At 35.9% G+C, this 11057-nt stretch overlaps 1 long non-coding RNA gene across 1 annotated transcript; it reads left to right on the top strand.

Annotated features, from left to right (window-relative positions):
• Positions 1–5090: 5090 nt before the first annotated feature.
• Positions 5091–6582, top strand: LOC114310998 (uncharacterized). The gene is made up of 3 exons (XR_014365799.1): positions 5091–5177; positions 5632–5684; positions 6203–6582. It is a non-coding gene; the product is annotated as an uncharacterized LOC114310998 (long non-coding RNA).
• The last annotated feature ends 4475 nt before the right edge of the window (positions 6583–11057 follow it).

Here is an 11057-nt window from a genome sequence, read left to right as displayed (position 1 = left end):
TTCTGTCGCAAAAAAAATTAAAAAAAACAATGTCGTCTTACTCTTTTAATATAACATTTCTCTTTTCATTCATTTTTTCATCTTCATGTCTCTCTGTCTCTATCTCTCTCTCTTCTCTTTATCTCTTTCACTCATCACTCTTCTTTCTCTGTCTGTCTGTTTCTCTCTCTCATTTTCTCTCTGTGTCTCTCGTCTATCTCTTTTCTCTCTATCTCTCTCATCTGTTTTCTCTCTCTGTCTCTCTCCCTCATCTCTCTTCTCTCTATCTCTCTCATTTCTTTTCTTTTTTTCTCTCTCTCTTATCGTTCTATCTCTCTCTATCTCTCTCGCTTATTTCTCTTATCTCTCTGTCTCTCTCTTTTTCTGTGTCTCTCTCTCGCTCATCTCTTTTTGCTCTATTTCTCTCTCTTTTTTGTCTATCTCTCGTTCATCTCTTGTTTCTCTCTCTTTTTCGTTCTCTCCATCTATCTCTCTCTCTCTCTCTATTTCTTTTTATGTCTATCTCTCTCTCTCCCTGTCTCTCACTCACTCATCACTCTTCTCTCTCTCTCTCTGTCTACTTGTCTATTTGTCTATTTCTCTCTCACTATGTTCGCCTTGCTCACTCTTTTACTCTCATCTTCTCTATTTATCGAGCTCCTTCTGGATTTATCGATCCACTATAAGAAAATACACTTTTAGCGACCACTTTGTCTCTCTTTCGCTCACCACTCTGTCTCTGTTTCTCTCTTTCTCTCCTCTATTTGTCTCTCACTCATCTCTCTCTCTCACCACCCATCTCCTCTACCGCCTTCACTACTACTGCAAATGTCATTTCACTACCACCACTACTACCACGGTCGCCATTTCACCTCTACGACTACCATTACTACTACCACCGCCACCACTCCACTACCACTACTACCACTATTGCCACTACTACTACTACCATTACTTCTCTTCACCCTTGCCACTCCATCTACTCTACCACTACCACAACTTCACCACTAATCTCCTTCGCCATCATCACCACCACCACCACCACCACCATCATCTCTTATCCACCACCTTCACCACTACTGCCGCTTCCTCTCCCCTACCACAAAATATTACCTCTCTTCTCTCTCTCACTTATCACTCTTCTCTGTTTGTCTGTCTCTGTCTCTGTCTCTATCTCTATCTCTTTCTCTTTCTCTTTCTCTCTTTGTCTCTCGCTCATCTATTTTCTCTCTATCTCTCTCATCTCTCTTTCTCTATTTTTCTCTGTCTCTCTCTATCTCTTTCTCCCTGTCTCTCTCTCTCTATATCTCTTTCTCTCTTTGTCTCTCTCTCACTTATCACTCTTCTCTCTCTCTCTTTCTCTCTCTGTGTCTGTTTGTCTGTCTCTCGCTCTTCTCTCTCTCTCACTTTCTCTCTATGTGTCTGTCTGTCTGTTTGTCTCTCTCCCCCATTGTGTTCACCTTGCTCACTCCCTCCCTCATTTCTTCTCTATTTACCGAGCTTTCCACTATAAGAAAATGCACTTTTAGCGACCACTTTGTCTCTCTCTCGCTCATCACTTTGTCTCTGTCTGTTTCTCTCTCTCTCTCTCTCTCTCTCTCTATCTCTCTTTTCTATCTGTCTCTCACTCATCTCTCTCTCACCACCCGTCTTCTCTACCACATTCACCACTACTACAAATGCCATTCCACTACTACCACTGTTGTCACTCCACCTCTACAACTATCATTACTACCGCCATCGTTATCATTCCATTACCACCACTACTACTACCATTACCTCTCCTCTACCACCGCTATTCTATCTCCTCTACCACTACCACAACTTCACCACTTATCTCCTTCACCATCACTACCACCACCACTATCACCTCTTATCCACCACTTTCACCACTATTGCCACTTCTTATCCTCTACCACAAAAAATTAGTTCTTGATTTTTAGTAACAAAAAAAAAAGGGTCGCAAAAAAATATTTTTCATTGACCACAAAAAATTAACTTTATTTTAATAGAAAATATTATCCCTACTTCTACCAAATAAAAAAAAAATAATAATTTTTTATTCATTAAAATATATATGAATAAAATAAATTTTCAACATTACTAAATGGGAAAAAAAAAATTCATTAACTATAAAAAAAATTATTTTAATAAAAAATAATTTTTTTAGCAAATCCCCCGTTGCGAAAAAAAAAAGAATTGTTTTATTATTTAAATATTCATTTGTAATGAAAATAAAAATAAAAAATTCCAAAAAAATTTCCATTCCCCCCCTTTCCATTCCCGCTCGTTTCCCCCCCCCCAACCAAAAATCCCCAAATCTCAAATCCCTAATTTTTGAACCAATAATCCCCATCTCTGTCTCTCTTCCGACTGTGAGCACGGCGGACGATGGTGTCGAGTGACGGGGTTAAGGAGCCTCACTCTTTTGTTTCTCACTCCGTTGGCTTTCCCTCTACTGCTCTCACATCAGAAACCTGAAATGTATGCGCACCGTCAGATTACTCTCTCCCCTTCCATATCACAAGGAGGAAAGCACCCTCTCTCTGCTCTCTCTGTATCTCTCTGTAATCGTATTCATAATTCACGTTCTCATCTCTTCTTCTTCTTCTTCTTTTTCTTCTTCTTCTTCTTCTTCTTCTTCTTGTTTTTGGTTCTTCGCATCTGTAATCGCCAACCCGCTCTATATATAGGAATTCCATTGGAAACCTTGTGTTTCCTTGACGATCTGATCTACATAATTGAAGTTTAGATTTTTTATTTCGGTTTCTCCTCTGATCCGTCTCACAAAATGCCGTCCGCTCTAAAAGTTGAGTATTATTTGGTTGAAGTTTTTCAGTTGAACAAGTCTCATTTGTTGTTTGTTTGTTTAGTTTCTTTTGCATCTCCCCATTTAACCAATTTTTAGTTTGACTAGTTTACATCTCCATTCTCTGTGTATTCATTTCTACACTTCCTAAGTTTGAAATGAGTGTTGTTGTTGATTGGAGCAAGATTGGGAGATCATTAATGATTTGAGGATCGACATGGCTAGGCTTGCATCAGAAAAGTTATTAAGGTAACTGATCTTCATTTTGTTTTCTTTTCCTTTCAAATTAGAGCCTTGCATAGTTTATCATTTGCTTGAGTAATAACCACTAAAGAGGTAGATAAAAATATTTGGTTTTATTTGATGAAAAGCTATTGGAGCTCCCATCAAGCTTTTAACCAATTTTTACTCAAACTTGCTGCTCTTATAAATCCATTTTTCTAAAAAACAGCACTAGGTCATTTGGCATGTCCATTACCCACCAAAAATCCAACTTTAGCCACTTAAAAATGCCATTAGTTAAGCCAAAAATGCTAGAAAGCTAGCATTTTGGGAACTGTATGATTAAGGAAAAAAAAATCCTTCTGTATTTTCCTCTATTAACTTTGTAGAACAGTCTTGTGTTTCCATAATAGGCAATTTTAGCAGAAGCTGTTTCCAATTACTTTGTTAATGCTTTATAATTTGTTCTGTGTTTTATCTCTGTCTCTCTCAAACTTGTTTACTTCAAATATCAAGTTGTAATATTTCCAAGTTCCAGGCAGAGAAGATGGTTCTGGTTGCCTGTGGATGGAGGCATACAATATCTATCTCATCTTCTGGTGGTTTATACACTTATGGGTGGAGTAAGTATGGTCAATTAGGACATGGAGATTTTGAAGACCACCTCATACCTCATAGGCTGGAAGCCTTGCGTGAAAATTTTATTTCACAGGTAACCTTTTCAGTTTTCATGGAGTTGATTATGATTTCCTAATTTGGTATCAGTTCCTTTATGTTCTTTTCTTTAGACAAGAAAATCTAGTGAAAAGAATAAGAATATGGAATTTGTTGTATTCTTTATCTGCTTGAATTTGTTGTTTAGAGATCTCAATACTCTGTTCTCTTTCTCTGCCTTCTTGGTGACAAGGTACTGTTTAATGAGTCAATAGAGTTCGGTTGATGTATTCTAACTTGTGAAGCGTTTAGTTACTGTGTGGTTGACAGAGATTTTGAAATTTTTAAAGGAATTTACTTAATAAAAGAGCATCAGTACGTAAATGTTTAGTTAAAGGAGGTGCATATGATACACACCCTATATGGGGTGTGTACCAAAGGGGTTCCCGTATTATATTACTTGGTCCATTGGCTTTAATGTTTAGTTAAAGGAGAATATTGCTGGTTTTGATTTCTTATATGGGGTCTTTTTTAATTATCACTATCTTTTGCTGGTTTGGTTTTTCACTTGCAGAAAGTAGTTCAGATCTCATGTCGGTGGAGGCATACACTTGTTTTTACTGAAAGACAAAATGTATTTTCTTGGGGAAGAGGTACAAATGGACAGCTTGGGCATGGGGAGTTAGTTGACCGGTAATAGCTTTTGGACTGGCCCAATATTTTGACATTATGAGTTTCATATGATACTTTGTATTTGGCTTTGGGCATGGAATGCCTCTGAACTGGTACCCAGGGCTATTAAATAGTTTTAAGTTGCCCATTTTATTTCCTTTTAATTGTTTTCTAGCATAAGGTTGTATATTGTAGAATGGTCTACTTGTTCATATTTATTTGAGTTTACTTGTTTTTTTTTTTTTTTTTTTTTTGTTTTGTTTTGTTTTGTGGGACTGAACACCTAAGAAGTGAAGACACTTCTAAGGTGTGTTCATGTCGGACATTCGTCCAAGCGTGTCCTATTATTTTTTTGAGAACCGGACATGTTTTGGACACTCTGGGAACACATAAGTCTGTCATTTAGACACATGAAACACAATATAGTTTGAACAAAATAACTTAAAATACAATGATAAAAGAAAAACAATGTATATTTACGCCTATTAATCCCTCATCCTTTAAACTTTAGGAATTCATGTTATGTTGTAATTTTTAAATTTTTTAAATAAATATTTGTTTATGTGACGTACGATAAATTTTAAAATTATATATTTTGCACGTTTTCCACACGGTCTGTGTCCTGCATTTTTTCAATGTCGTGTTGTGTGTCTGTTTCTGTGCTTTGTAGTTGAACATCATATGCCTTCTCAATTATGGCATACTCTTGTGTAACTCATAAACTTCTAGATTTTTTTTTCCTCGAAAATTTGTAGAAACATTCCAAAGATGATAGAATCTCTGAGTGCGGATGGATCTAGTGGACAACAGATAGAATCTTCAAAACTTGACCCATGTACAGGTGTGTGACTTCCCTTTCTCTGTCTATATTTGTTTTTTAAGCAACTCAAGTTAAGAGTTTATTACAACTTCAATTTTTATTCCATTTCCTTTTCTATTCAACTTCATTTTTATTTAATTTCCAAATAAATCGTTAAGGTATAGTGGTTTCTTGAATGAACTGCCGTTTTTATTTTTATTCAACTTTCATTTTTATTCAATTTCCTTTTCTATTCAACTTCCTTTTTATTTAATTTTCAAATAAGCAAGATTGGTTGCTAAGGGTTTTTCTCAAAAAGAAGGTATTGATTATTTCGATACATATGCTCCAGTGGCGAGAATCTCAACCATTAGAGTATTAATTGCCCTAGCTTCCGTCTACAAGCTTGAGATCCATCAAATGGATGTGAAGACCACTTTCCTAAATTATTATTATTATTATTATTATTATTATTATTATTATTATTCGTGAGCAGGGAAAGCTTTGGTTTCTCCAATTGAGAGATATGCAGTTGTTCCTGATGACAATGTAAGTGTTCTTTCCACAGTCTTCATTGTCTTCATTACTGGTGTTTAAATAGTTGAAATGTGTGGAACACCTACTAATAGATGATGGAAGCTAATAGATGATGGAAGCGGCACTCATTAAAAGAAAAAAAAAAAGGGGTGGTGGAAGAGGCAAGATTAAGTGTTCTTACGAGTAAATCAAATTCTAGGGCTTGAAGCTACAAACTAGTTATTCATATTTAAGTTTCAACAAGCATTGCATAGTGCAATACAAATGATATTTAAGCATACACGTATTTGAATATGATTGGAGGACATTTGAAATTTGTCAAATATTACAAAGTCTGTCACTAACACAGTTCTTTTCTGGCATATGAACTTTGTACATTGTGAATCCTAGTTCTTATCTTTGCTCTATCACTATCATGGGGATTTATGTATTAGCTTTTATCTCTTAATGATTTTGATAGTATTTATTGCTTTGTTCTAGATTTTCTTCAAAAAGATTATAATTTGCAACTGTTATCTATTTATTTGTAGGTCAAAAGGATAAATTTTGCCGAGGGGAAGATCTGATTCTAGAAGTAAGGAATTTGCAGCTTGATTTTTGAAATAGGCCCAAAATTGAAATCTTGTTGGAAATTTTTTATTTTTTGTAAGAGCATTTAAATATCCAGGTGTGCTTATTGGTGAATTTCAGATTTTATTTTATTATTTTATTTTTTTTTAGGATTGGGGTGAATTTTATAATTTAAATATGCTTTTATGAACATGTACAGTTTAATTGTTCTTTGTAAAATATTGAATTTGATGGTTTTATCAATTTTTATTTTCTGTTATGATGTTTTTGTGAATGGAATGTAAATAACCAACTCAGAGCATATTTTATATTAATTAAATTATGAAATTAAGTAAAAAGGTGGCGTTTTTGTTGAAAACGCCACTATATCTTGTGACGTCATCAATTTGACATAATTATTTAAGCAGATTTAATAGTATACCGGCATTTATGAAAACGTCACTATAAGTATCAGTGATGTTTATAAAATGCCTTATACCTATAGCGACGGCGTTTTGCCGTCGCAAAAAAGTAATTTTTTGTTGAAACGTAACGCCTTTAGCGACGGTATTTTTGTAGTCGCAAAAGACCTTTTTAGCGACTGCAACACAGTGATGTCTCAAAAAAACTCAGATTTTCACGCGTTATTTGCGACAGAATTTTTTCGTCGCAAAAAAGGCACTTTACCGTCGCAAAAAAACCCTTTTGCAACCCCCTTTGTTGCGACCCCCCACTTGCCGTCGCAAAAAGCCATTTACCGTCGCAAAAAACCTTTTAAGACGGCGTTTGAGGTATTTGCGTCGGCGTTTTACCGTCGCAAAAAAGCAATTTTTTTGTAGTGAAATAAAAATATGTAGAAATAGAAATTATATAAAATTTATTAAAAAAATTAAATATAAATATGTTGTAGTTGTATTATCATATATTGATTATATATATATATATATATATTAAATTATGAGATTGTAAAATAAACACATTTAATTAAATTAAAATATCAACCATATAAAAGAAATTCAACAACGACTAACCAAGAAAAAAATCACATAACACCATCTAAACCCAAAAAGAAAAAATAATGAAAACATCCAAATGATAGATATATCTGAGTGTGTCAAGTGATTAATCATCTGTAATATGATATCAAAATATAAAAGAATTTACTATTCAACAATTAAAAATGTAACTCAAGCAGCAAATTCAAACTTTAGAGGTTCCTTGAGAGCATCATTGTTGTCCAAGTTTTCCTCCTGTGAGTTGTGATTATATAAAATAATGTAAGAAATGAAATATAAAATTTAAACAACAAATCCATAATATAGAATAATATAGAATTGGTATAGGCATAGAATAATACACGAAAAATAAAAAGAAAAAAAAAAGGCAATTTAATAATAAAAAAAATCCTAATACCCTTAAAAGAATTAAGAAAAAAAAATGTGAAACGCAAAATTGGTATTGAATTTGCAGATTATCTCAATTTACAATGAAAAATATATGTATAGCGATTCCGGTTTTGACCTAACTCTTGTTGCTGTCCGGTCTCGGGGTTATAGATTCTGAATGTTATTCATTGTCGTTTTCCCCTTAATCCCCCCAAAATTTGGTTATTGAATTGTAGTTGTGTGTTTGGAACATGTTGGATACTTCTTTCTCCAAACCTTTGTTGTCTAGATTTTTGCTTCTCCGCTTGAGCGGCCATTCTTGCGCTCGAGCGGGTTTTGCAATTTTGCTCCTCCGCTCGAGCAGCACTTTTCGCGCTTGAGCGGGCTTTGTGAACTCTCAGTACTTTGCAGGTCTGCAAAACTACGGGGAGAGTGTTTTCTACGCTCGAGCGGGTAGGCACTAAAGCAACTTTCATTGCGCTCGAGCGTTGGTCTGTTGTCTGCAAAACTACTGGATGTGTGTTTTTTACGCTCAAGTGCCACTTCTTGTGCTCGAGCGGTGAACGTCTTGTTCATTGTGTCTTGACGCTCGAGCAGCCTTTCTTGCAATTTTTTTTCTTCCAAAAACCCTAAAGTGACACGCTCTTTCTCTACATTTTCTCCTAGATCTATTGATCTCTCCGCCCTAGTGTCTTTGGGAAAAGGGTAGATCATCTTGAGAGCTCCGTTTTGATCTTATTCAAGTTGGTTTCGGGGTCGTTAAAGTTTCGTCCTTGCTCCATTGATCTTCTAAACTTGAGCTAGGGACTCTCTACACCTTAATATGAGTTTTAACATGGTTATAGGTTGTTGTGTGAAAATAGTGAGATTTGGGGATGTTTTGAGCAAACCTAGGATTTGGGCCCGAGTTTGAAAATAGAGGTTTCTATGTGTGTGTTATAAAAATGATTATAGGGTTTGGATGTGAAGTCATCTTGTGTTAAAATAGTTAATTTTGGCCTTTGGGTTAATATTTGGAAGATAGGGAGCTTTGCCCTAAAATGTCTTGAATAAGTATTTTGTATAAATAATGAAATTGGTATAGAAAATGTGAAATCTGGAGAATGTATACATGAATGGTGTTGTTGGATATGTTAAATCATTCACCTGTGGAAATTTGATAACTTATCTATTATAGAGATTTTATATTTGTTTAGAAATATCTGCTTTGGGCTATCGGTAGAGGATAGTTATGATTGTTGTAGACAGTGCATGTGGATTAGGCGGATTGAAAGTAATCCCTCAACCATTATCATTGAATATGTCATGACCCCATTCCGCCCCTAGTAGAATGGTGCCGTGATGGCCAGTAATCCGAGATTACCAAAAGCCAACTTACAAAGATTCACACACAATCAGAGTATACATATGGGGCTTACATGTGCGGAAGTAATAAATTTAAATCTAAGTAGTTCATAAGAGCTGTGCATAGATCAAATGAAATGACATGCATCTTAACATGGTTTTATAACTTTGATACAAATAAAATAAAGTACATATTACATCTTGATCAAAGGTTTCTCAAGCCGACATATACAAAAGAAGTGAATTAAAATTAAGAAACATAATCTTCAAGAGGTTAGCAAAATGAATCCAAAACAACTTGCAAATAACATCTTAGGCGTCACCGCCTTCTTGCTTGCCATCTACATATATATAAAGGGAAGGGTGAGCTTGGATACTCAGTGAATGATATAATTAATAAAGGTATGAATGAATGATATCCGAGATCTTTATCAAAACAATACATATCATAACTTGTAACAAAACATGGGATGAATCAAGTTCATCAATCAAATCTTTCAAATCTTCTTGGGATGTTTAATAACATCTACATAATACATAGGGGATGACATTCCGAACAAAACAAGGGAATAATCGACCCGGAATCGATTAGACAAATCCACCCGCATAAGGCCGTCGGTGGGGCCATCCGTACAAGACCGTCGATGGTAGAGATCTCTCAAACATGGTGCTACATGGGCTTATAGTCCCCTAGCATGAAAGGACTTTCCAAGAATGTCATCAAAACAAGACAATACTTGATACAAAACTAGGGATAATCATTCATACTTGAACAAATACTTTTCCAAAACGAAGCAAAGCTTTATCAAAACTTTATAACATAGCTTTATTAAAAATACCACTCACATAGCTCTTCGGGTGTAGGGATTAAGGCAAGGATCCAAGACCTACAAATACATAATAAAGTCTACTGAATGCACTTCAAGAAGATAAGAAGGAATGCTCAAAGATGGTTGTGCAATGCATCCTTAAAACAAGCTTTACATGAATGAAAATGATCCCGACATTTCTTTCCAAAACCAAGTCAAGACAAGGTAAAACATGCTGGGTACCAACCAGGTCTTGGAATGGATGTACAGAAATGATCTAGGCAAAAATGACCTAGCTGGGTGAACTCAGGAGGTCTTGGCCGAGGTCCCACACCTCTTGGCCGAGGTGTGGTTACCTAGGCTTCGGTGTGCAGCTGTCTGTCGAGGTGTTACAAGGTGTTGGCAAGGGTGTACCATGGTCAGCCTAGCTATGCAGTGGTTAGCCTAGGTGTGCATGCAACATAGACTAAGGTGCAAGTGATCATGCAAGGTAGGCCAAGGTGAGATACGATGCTTGACCTAGGTGTGAGATCTAGGCAAGAGTGGTCTCGGTGACCACACCTAGGGAAAGGTGAAGTCTGGAAATCTGGGTTTCCTCCTTGAAGGACATGAAGAACATGAAGGACAAGAACATGAAGAACATGAATGCTAAAATCATAACTTCTTTATTCAAAACTTGAGATTTCATGAGATGAGTTCGAAAACATGGACCTGGGTACCCATACTTGAAGGTCTTATGAAAACAAACACAAAAACATGGATCTTGATACAAGCTTTCGGATCAAAACATGGTTTTTCTTCAAAAACACATGAACATCACTTTCTCTTTCTAAAACAAACTTTAAATCAATGCATGGCTCATGAATCATGCTAGATCATGCAATGTGATCAGATCAACATAAAGAATAACAAGAGTAGATCAAGAATCTAACCTCAAAACACAGATCTAACGATTCAAGGTGTGAAGATCAAGCATGGAAATCTACTTCTCTCTCAAGAACTCCTCTTCCACACTTCCTAGAGCTTCTCTCTCTATAAAGGCAAAGATATGACAAATGATGTGGGTTTCTCTACTGCCAGCAGACTTAACCCTCTGCTGGGACACGTGGCACTACCGGATTGGGTTTCCTAAAAAAGGTGATTGAATGACAAGACAAGAGCATGACAAAGGGTGTACAACAAGCAAGGTGACATGGGCACTCCGGCAGGTAATGATCTCGGATTAGGACATAGGCTTCGGCAAACAGGTTTCAATGATCTCGGCTAGGAAGGATAACACTTGACCTAGCTGTGCCACA

Source organism: Camellia sinensis, chromosome 4, assembly GCF_055761805.1.
Source record: "Camellia sinensis isolate YWXY chromosome 4, ASM5576180v1, whole genome shotgun sequence".
Lineage (NCBI taxonomy): Eukaryota > Viridiplantae > Streptophyta > Magnoliopsida > Ericales > Theaceae > Camellia > Camellia sinensis.
The sequence above is the reverse complement of the archived record's forward strand: the minus strand, read 5'-3'. Positions and strand labels throughout refer to the sequence as shown.